We start from the raw sequence: 10,083 nt of genomic DNA, 5'->3' as shown, positions 1-10,083 counted from the left end.
AAAGGAGGTCCCTGGCCTCCGGGTGGGAATTGTGCAGTGGGGCCTGGCAGTGGACAACAGACTGGAGTGGGAGGAGGGTGGGAGGGGAGGTGGGGGAGTGGAGACAGATGTGTTTGGCAGCCCTGACCAATGCTGCAGGGAAGGCCAACAGATGAGGAGGTTTAGATCGGGGAACTCACTATTTCTCCATGGCCATAAAAGGATGTAGCTCTTTCGTTCCCCAAGTCTTGAAGGCATTTATTTCGGACTTCAGAATTCACTCATGGGAAATGAGATGGTCGAACTGGTGAGGAAGCATCGCCCTGCTCTGTGAGGTTGGACTACATTCACTTAGGAGGCGCTGGAAAAATCCCTGGGAGTCTCAGGAGACTGTTGCGCCTGAGTTTCTGCAGGATGTTGGATTTGTGGCCTCAGAGATGGCAACTCAGAGATGGAAACGTCTCTGTTCCCTTAATTTAATGCACACCGGAGTTGGTGGCTGAGAGCTTGCAAGAGACCAGTCTGTCTGCCAGGCCCTCGAGGGACAGCTTCAGGCAAATGGTGTCAGTCAACAGTTTCTCTTCTTTTCTCTGCTGCACTCAAACCATCTTATATGCGTTTTCCTTCTTGTCTCCCTTTCTAAGCCTCTCTTTCCTGCTTCTGTTCCTTCTCTTCTTTCAGACATCCTCTCCTTCTATCTCCTTTCTGGATTTTCCACTTCCACACCATTCCTGCACTTCAAGTCTCTGCTTCGAACCTTTTACCACATTCCGTCTGACAATGAGAGATAAGCAGACTACATGGGGCCAATTTATGGCATCACAGAAGGCCCCCTTCTTTTGGGGGAGCACCTGCCCCGTTATGGCAGAGAGACTCCTGCCCCTTGACATACAGTTCCTGTCTCCTCCTGGGCAGAGTTGGAGGATGACCAACTTCCTCACCACCCCCAGAGTCCCACACAAAGCCTGAGCAGGGGAGCAAGGCTGAGGCATTGGCACAGCCAAGATGGTGATATCGGAGCTGGGAGGCTGGTTGTACACAGGGGAACTGACCAAATGAGTAAATATACCAAATAAATATATCGGGATCCAGGTTACTTGCTGTCAGAGAAGAGAATTACAAACATGGGAAGGGAAAATAAACCCGGAGGTGTTGGACTGGAACTGGAGGCATAAACGTGTGAACACGTTTTTCAAAATATATGGATAATGTAGAAAACACGGATGTGAATGTGGGCATGTGGACACCTCCCCCCACATATACATTCCCTAACCCCATTCACTGACAGGGCTTGGGAACAGTGACATATCAGTAACAGAGTGCCCCATGTCCTCAAATCTTACCTTCCAACGACCATTCTCAACTAAAAGGAACCAAGACTCTTTGGAGAAATGGCCGAAGCCAGAAGGAAAGCACAAGAGGAGCTTGGGACATCTACTGGTACTGGGGAGCAAGGAAACGCTTAAAAAATAATGGGAACATGTTTTAAAAAAACACAGAAGCTGACATGCACAGGGTCCCACTGACCAAATTAGGGACAATTTGAGCATTAAAACAAATAATGATTGTAACAGATTAGAACCCAGTGGATACAATAGGAAACCCTGAGCCCATCCTCATGTAAATAAGTAAATGAATAAATTCAGTTTGAGGAAGTCCAGGATATTTACATGGTTGCAAAGCTTCTCCCCACGAAATACTTATTAACGGCCAAGTGAGAAGGAATAACTTTACAGTGGAGATGCCAGGCAGAAACCACCTTAATTAAGTGATCAAAGGGAACATTGTTGGTAAAGAGAAAAATGGAAATCCTGCACCCCCCAAAGGGATTCGGTGGGGAGAACACAGCCTCACTTTGGTGATACTCCTGCCAAAGGTGCAGGACCACGTGGAAACTTCAACCAACCTGAGGACAATCTACAGAATAACCGGCACATAATCTTCAATTGTGTCAAAGTTGTGGAAGTCAAATAAAGACCGAGGAGCTATTTCAGACGGAAGGAGACTAAAAACACAGCAAGTAAATGCAACGTATGATTTTGAACCGGACCTTTTTACTATGAAGAACAATGGTGCTCTCACTGGCATTCCTTTCCTTATTTTGGTGGTTGTATTGTCACGTAGGAGAATGTCCTCGTTTGTAGAGGATAACAGAGCACTGGGCTGGTAATTTGCTCTCAGACAAACCAGGCTAAAAAAACTCCTTTGTAGTGTACTTGCCACTTTTGTTTCAAAATTAAAAAATAAAATGGCACAACCATGTTGGTGGAAAAAGAAAGATATGTTATAGGGTGAACACAAAAATCCCATTAGTTGAGGAAGAAAACATGAAAATTTTTGTGTTTATCAGGGGTCGTGCAGGGCTGTGCCTCAACATCCTTGGAGTCCCCTATGCTCTCTCCTCAGCTCTCAGGGGTCGTTTGACAGAAAAAGCGAGATGTATTATTGTTGTTGACAGTCGTTGGAGAGCTGAAGTATTAGGTAATGGCAAGTGTCATGATTCTCCTTCCCAAGTCACAGGCCTTGCCAGAGGACTTGAGCCCAGAGGCTTGAGCTGTAGCTGCTGCTTCACGGGAAGTGGAAGAGAACGGACCATGTGTTGGCTATCACTAGAAGTGCTCAGTTAGTGGTAGGACAACTTGTGGCTTACATCTCTTTTTCCATCTGAGGGGCTGAACTTGGACGGGAAAGGAGCATCTGGAATGTTTGTGCTGTTGCAAGACATTTTGTCCTTCAGGATCAGGGCAGAAGGAGGGATGAAGTATGTAAGAACATTTGAGAAGAGACTTAACTGAGAACATTTATTACAAGTTTACAGTCTTCCAGAGTCACTTTCATGGAGTGGGGCTTTGAAGTGCTGTCCTTGGCTTCCATTAAGGGGCCCTACCTGAAACAGCCTTGGGAAAGTGTCCTAGTATTGGCAGATACTTCCCAGTGTCTCCTGCAGAGGTCTCTATACAAAGGTAATAAATACTATCTTTTCCCAGAGGATTTGGTAGGCTTTGCTACCTTTGACAAGAGTAGATGTACTTTCTCCCTTTTCACCTTGGCTGCTAGGAAACTCAAAATTATTGCGGTTCAACTATAGGGACAGTGGAGGCCTTTTGGCTTGCAGAGTTACATTCTGTGCTCTCCTTCTCTCTTCACTGTTAATCTCCCAAGCCCTGATTTTTAAATGTGTTTTATTGTATTTCCTATAAGCTGCTTTAAACTATTGTAAATTAAAGGTTTGTAAACCAAATAAAGGGACAGAAGGATCACTGGAAGAGTAAAAGTTGAAGGAAACAGAAAATTTCCTCTGTAAGACAGAACTAAACATTAGGAAGAAAATTACACAGCAAGAATGCAAGAAGTTCCTTTGGTATTTCTTAAGAAAATAAGAGGTAAGAGGGCCAGGAACAATATTCACGGTCTCCAGCATGTGTCAAAGCACAGTGTTTGACAAGCGGGTACAATGGGATGCCTGCCTAGACTTCTGAGAAGAAAGTAATAAATATGAGTTCTCAAGATATTGTGGTGGGGTAGGGAGGCGGGTCAGAAAACCACGCAGGTGTTTGCAAATCCACAATCTGGCCCGTGCAGAACATCTGACAGAGGGCGAACAAAGTCAAAGTGATGCTATTTAAAAAGTATCCTACACCCTGCTTGATTAAAACAAACCAAACCAACACTTTCTTTTCCTACATTCCAGTATTTTCAGAGCAGGAGTGACAAAGAACATCAACTCTTTGGACATCTGCTCCAAGTCTCATTCTGGCACTAGCAGACCTATTGAAGACTTCATTTGTCTGCCTGACAATTTCATCTCTCAGAAGGCGCAGGGGCCGATGACGGAAACGGCTGCTTTGGCGTGAATTCCGATCAGTAAAAACGGAAACGGTTGGTAATGTGGAAATGACAAGAGTATCAGGAGAGAGTGTTTATGTCGTCTTGGCCCCTCCCGGAACTCCCAAAGCTCTTGATTTAGGTCATGCTTTTGTTACTTCTCCTTGCTAGATTGTCATTCATATGCTTGTGTCTCCTTGCAAGACTGTCCCTGGAGGACCGGGACCACATCATGTCATCTTTGTGCTTTCTGATGTCTGCTGCAGTATCTTTTTTTTTTTTAATATATGAAATTTATTGTCAAATTGGTTTCCATGCAACACCACCCTCCAAGAACTCCCTTGTGCTGTCCCTTTATAATCACATCTTCCTCTCCCTCTTTAATTCCTGGCAATCACTCTCATGTCTGTCAATACACTTTTGTCTTTTCAAGAGTGGAAATGACTGACTTACTCTGCAGCATCTCAGTTGGCAGGACTAAGAGTGATAGGTAGAAATTACAAAGATGCAATTTGACTTCGTTATAAGCTAGTTTGGGATCTGTTCCAAAAACATACGTGATGCCAGGTAAGGTGGGAAGTGCCCTGTCACTGGAGGTATTCAAGCAGAGAAATTGGATTTAGGGACACTAGATGGTGGAAGATATCTGCAGCCTCATTTATGATCCGAATCTTGTGTAAAAGAGCATTGGAATAACCTAGATCAAATCTCAGCCTCTCAGAATCACATTTAAAATGAAATGAATAATAGCATTAAAGTTTTTATTTAATCCAAAGCCACCTGTTTTCAATTCTGAGCAGCCCAGAGACCTGCCAGTGCTTTCTCGTGCCTCCAAGTCATGAGGTCTGGCAAGGCTTTTGGCTTTCTCCCCTGCCCCCAGCTTCCTTGAGCCTTAAAGTCACATTTGTTACTCCCCGGGTCTGAGCAACAATGCTCTTGGTGAGGAGAGGGCTCTGCCAGCAGCAGGCAACAGTGGTTATCTGTGTGTCTGTTCTTAAAATTACTCTCCGATTCAGAGCCCGGTTACTCCCAGCGGCCTGTGCCTGGAGCTTCAGAATACCCTACCCACCCCCCGCCCCGCAGTTGCCCTCTAAGGCGCTACACTGTGTCTGTGCATGCAGGTCTCCCAAAGGAGAGCTCACAGCTGAAGGTGAAGAACAACATAACCCTCCCTCTAGTGGCTCAAACTAAAACACTCTGGCCCTACAAAGGTCCAGAGCGAGACGCTCTGGAGCCACCTCGCAGGGCTGAAATTCCACTGCTTCTCAGAGTTTATCCTGAACAAAGGGATAGGCACAGAGCAGAGCCTCTCAGCTATGCCAAGAGCTGCCTGCTGGGACCCGTGGGCACCCATCTCCCAGACCCACTCCCCACTGCCATCTGGCACGGGCCCCGGGTGGGAGCCGTGTTCCGTGATGGAGGGGTGGTTGTCTCATCACGTTGCTATCTGAGGGAAGAAACTGCCCAGCTTTTCTTAACCCCTGAGCTCCGAGTTTCCTCCCTCCTCACCTATGTGATATCTTCTGAAGCTTTGTGTGTAGGGAAGGGACCTTTACTCAAGGTAGCTAGAGCTTTTCCTTTTTGGCTACTCGAGTGGAATGAAGACATGAGTCAGATCTGAACTTTGTTTGAGTCCCACTCAGGCTGGGAAGCACTCACTGCATTTCTACTGGTGAATTTTTAATCAGTGTTTGTGAAATGCAAGAGGTGGAATTCAGGCTCCTGTGAATTTACCTAGTGTCACTGGCCAACTTCACCCCAGCCAGTATAGAGAGGGATATATATGCATCCCAGGGAGCAACTGTCAGCTCGTCTGCCCTCCCTTCCAACCCAAAAGTTCCATCTCAGAGGATGGGCCCAGCCCACCTCAGACAAAGGTGAAATCCTGGCTCCCGAAGATGATCAGAGCAGCCACGACCTTTTAGCTGGGCACCACAGTTCCCCTATATATGAGGGATGGCTCTTTTGAAAGCACCATCACTCCGGTGATAGAAAGGGTGCTCTTGAAAAAGTGTTTACCAGTTTCCTTAAAAAAAAAAAATTGTTTTTAATGCTTATTTATTTTTGAGAGAGAGAGAGAGCGAGTGCGAGAGCACGCACGAGTGGGGGAGGGGCAGAGAGAGAGAGGGAGACACAGAATCTGAAGCAGAGCTCTGAGCCATCAGCACAGAGCCCAACACGGGGCTCCAACCCACAAACTGTGAGATCATGACCTGAGCTAAAGTTGGATGCTTAACCCACTGAGCTACCCAGGCACCCTCAGTTTCCTTTTAAAGGCAGCCACTGGATGTCTCAGGACTCCAGTGACATAAAGCCTTCCTAAAAGAACAAACAAAAATAAAGTTAACAAAACCTAAGATGCTTAGCAGCCCAAATAGCAGATCTTTCCTGCCTTTGGTCACTGGTCACATGAGAAAGCACTGCGACAGTGTGAGGCCACACTTCCTCCTGCCCTGACATCCTTCTCGCTCAAGCACTCATTATCATCAAAGGGCCATATTTCCTTTCCTGAAAGAGCCATTCTGTACCAGGGTTTCTCGGCCCTGGCAAGTTACGTGGTCTAAACTCCACTTATGTACTTCACACCCCACATGGCCCCACGGCAGGGAGGTGTACAGAGATGGGGGGTGTGGGTTCTTATTGCCTATTTCTCTCATCACCGAGCCATTGGGTAGCAGAAAAAGAATACTGTAGGACTACACTAGAACATTTAATCTGCCTTGGGTAAAGGACTCAATTTCCTGTTCCGAGTATTTCCCATAAAGCACCTTACTTAGTGTGGCAAAGAGAAGAGTTCTTCCTCCCCCATGAATGCTGAACAAGAGCTTCTTAGCCAAATGAGGTCACTGAAGGAGGCCCATGGTCATCAAGGCACGGATAAGATCACCCTGAAATCCTTACCCATGTGCTTGCTTAACACGACAGGGCAGTTTTTATTCTGTTCTGGGCAATGACAAATAGCACCACAGTCAAAGGGTAGCGGTAGGAAAGAGGGAGATGGGTCTGGCTTTCTGGTCTTTTAAACAGACCAAAGGTGGACTTTGGCTGAGAAGGACTGTGGTCAGCTGATGGCTCATGTCTCCAGCTCCTATCAAAAAAGGAGGAGGTGGCAAGGTTTTCCCACTTCTTTCCAAGGACATGTATTTTGAGTACATACCGAATCTGAAGTAATTTTCAACTCACTTTCAGACCAACTTACTGCGCTGAAGAAAGAGATCAGAAGTGAAATGCATGAAATTCTAATCGACAATGAACCAATTAAAAAAAAAAAATTGACAGGAAAAATAAAATTTCAGATGTTTTTTATTCAAAGGTTTTCAAAAGAAATAAAACAGAAAAAGCTAACAATCTGATCAAATGTACAGTTCAAAAATGTCTTTTGGCGTTTAACAACAAGTCCTAGGAAAGAAAACTACAGAGTTATCTTGAACCGGACAAATAAGTTACCACTGGCAAGTTTGTGGCACTAGTAAAACAAAAATAAAAAATTAACTCTCTTGATCATATAGATATCTCTATGAAAATCTTTTTTTTTTCAATCTGTACAAAAGGTCTTTCTTCATAAATTAATTTTTTTTATAATTTAATGGCTGTCTACTATGTGATGTTTAACTGATTTTTTTTTTTATTTTTATTTTTTTATGTACAGAGGTTATGTTTCCCAAATCTTACCCAGACGAGTATGGCACTTAGTTCAGACATATCTAGCAGCAGATTTCCCCTCCCCTCTAACCGAGCTATCAAATTTCTGTCTTAACTAATGCAAAAATATCAAGTAGTGAGAGACCCAGGTTTATAAATGTATTAGGTACAAGGAGGGCGCTGCGTTCAGTCTGGACTTTCACAAAGCAGTAATATTCCAGGGAGCATAGAACCAATTAATACCACAACTTTAAAAAAGGAAACAAAAACAAAAACAAAACACATTTCTCTTAGGACTATGTAATTTTCACTAGAATCTACACTTCTCAGAGCAGCAAGGACTTTTGAAACTATGAAATGTCACTGACATCTATAATCAAATACAAGCATAAAATTTAAGAACTAAAAAATACTCGAAAGAAATAACTGCTCAGCCCTAGCTCCTGAGCTAGGAGGATTTGGTCTGTGGAAACAGGGAGGGCCAGCAACCTGTCCCAGCACAAAAGAAAATAGACTCTGAGGTAGATAACTGATCACACACCGTTGACCAGACAAGTACACAGTTTTGGAAGACAACTTAATTTACCGTTGCTTTTCAAACGTATGCAATCGTCTCACTAAAAGAGCTTGAAGAACAGTGAATCACCTTAGATGTACTAAAGTAGAAATAACCGTGTATTTACGAATCAGGAATTTCATAGTTTCAAAATTGGTTTCTCTTTACACTGAATACTTGTAGTGATGATGTAAAGTGTGGCACTGCTTGGATCCAAATCTTCCTTCATGCTTTTTTTTTTTGTTTGGGTGTGTCCATACATCAGTTAAAATTATAAAACCTAAATGCAAAGGTACAAAAAAGGCACATTCTCCTAACCGCAAACTGGTCCGGCAAAAATAAAGAGCACAGAAGATATGACGCTGAGACAAGGTGGAGCAACTGGTTACTGGCTCTTCGGTCTTTGGTGAAGTTACCTTTAAAAGTGCCAAGTAATTTTTATTTCTCAAATTTATGTACTAGAGAGAGCGAGTAGCCAATCGTTTTGCTTCTATTCATATCTCAGCTTAGGTTTGAAGATAAAATCCTTACTTTTAGCTTTTGCCATTTAGTTGCAATAGCAACGTTTTTCGCTTTGCCAGATCTCAGGCAGAATTCTCATTCTAAAGCACTATCATTAGTATAAAGGAAGGACAAAACATTCGGTGACTCCCCGCCCCCGCCCCCCCACCCCCAGCCCCAACGCTACCTACACTAAATCTAGAACATCGAGTTAGTTTTTTTTTTTTCCTGAAAAAAGGCAAAAAAGACTTTACATTGCATCATACAGCAGATATCCTAAATCAGTCAAACTATCAGAGGAAACTGTTGGCATACAGCCTTACAAACAATTTACCCTATTAAAAGTTCCCCAGTCAGAAAATGTGTTTCACACAAAACATTTTTTCCCTTCTTGCATTTCACTACCTTACACATCATGTGAAAAATCATTAAAAACACCTACTACATATTTAAAAAAGCCAAAATTTCAGCAACTTTTATTGACTACCTTTTAAAAGCCCTATGCTGCTGTTTTACAAGGCATAATAGACCAGCTCATTTGGTCAAAGCGTTCTACATCATTAGTTTGAACTAACTTTTACTGAAACAGCTACAGCATCAAAGGAGTTAAGGCAAATTGGAATTCATAGAAAAGGAGAAGACACTTCACACTACGTTGAAAGTAAAACGGAAAAGCTAAGAAGAGAGACGCGGAGGGCAACACTGAATACAGGGACACTCACACGGCAAGCACAGAACGCCATGGGGGAGGTCGGACTACTTAAACTTCAGAGCCCATTTCATACAGCTGAAGAAAACGCAAATTCAACACAAAAATGGACAAAACCACAAAAATCTGGTCATGCACTTGGATAAGTCTTCATGGTCTTTGTGCATACCCAGAAAATTGAAGTTTTCTTTTTCTTTTCTTTTTTTCTTACTTTTTTTTCTTTTTTCCTTTTTTTTTTCTTTTTTGCATCATAACATTTGATAAAAATCTTTCGTTTTGTTTTTTTTTTTTGTTTTTTTGTTTTTTTTTGTTTTTTTTTTACTAAAATAAACCTGTTCGGGGGAACAGCTACTAGATGAATTTAAGGGTTTTATGCACCTTATAGAACTTATAGCAAAAATAGTTTTAGTTGATTTCATTATAAATAACGTTTTCAAGAACCTGTGCAAAACTGTCAATAATTTCCTAAAGCACAATTGATCAGAAAAATCCATGATTGTTCAGCCTTCACACCCTTCTTCATGTAAGAACACCCTTCTGTACATCTGGAAGAGAAAAATAAAAGATAAGTGCTTTTGTACATTTGGTATAATACGGCACCTCCTTCTTGTTTTAATGGTGTAGGTGTTTGAGGAAGGCAAGGTGGTGGACGCCTCTGGTGGTAGGCCAATAAATGCTGGAACCGAGGGTCGTTCCGATGCCTTGACTCCACCTGTCAAACCTGGGACCTGCACCAGTTCTGGTGCACTTGCACCAGAACAAACAGAGACCCAAGTGTCTTAAGTTCCACACAGCTATTTTATTACGATCTACATGACCAAGTAAAAAGTTTTGAGACTTGTGGTCCAGGTGAGAGCTGGGAATGCAATCC

At 43.1% G+C, this 10,083-nt stretch overlaps 1 protein-coding gene across 8 annotated transcripts in view; it reads right to left on the bottom strand.

The window, feature by feature from the left end:
* Positions 1 to 7,089: 7,089 nt before the first annotated feature.
* The window catches only part of RBMS1 (RNA binding motif single stranded interacting protein 1), a 218,441-nt gene continuing 215,447 nt past the window's right edge, over positions 7,090 to 10,083 (bottom strand). For all 8 annotated transcript variants that reach the window (XM_019457525.2, XM_019457523.2, XM_019457530.2 and 5 more), the window contains one exon: positions 7,090 to 9,757. The gene's annotated coding sequence lies outside the window, so the exon portion shown is untranslated. The remainder of the gene's footprint in view (positions 9,758 to 10,083) is intronic.

The sequence above is a fragment of the Panthera pardus genome, unplaced genomic scaffold (genome assembly GCF_024362965.1).
Source record: "Panthera pardus isolate Hobbes unplaced genomic scaffold, ASM2436296v1 HiC_scaffold_10, whole genome shotgun sequence".
Lineage (NCBI taxonomy): Eukaryota > Metazoa > Chordata > Mammalia > Carnivora > Felidae > Panthera > Panthera pardus.
This window is presented reverse-complemented; position numbering and strand designations above follow the sequence as displayed.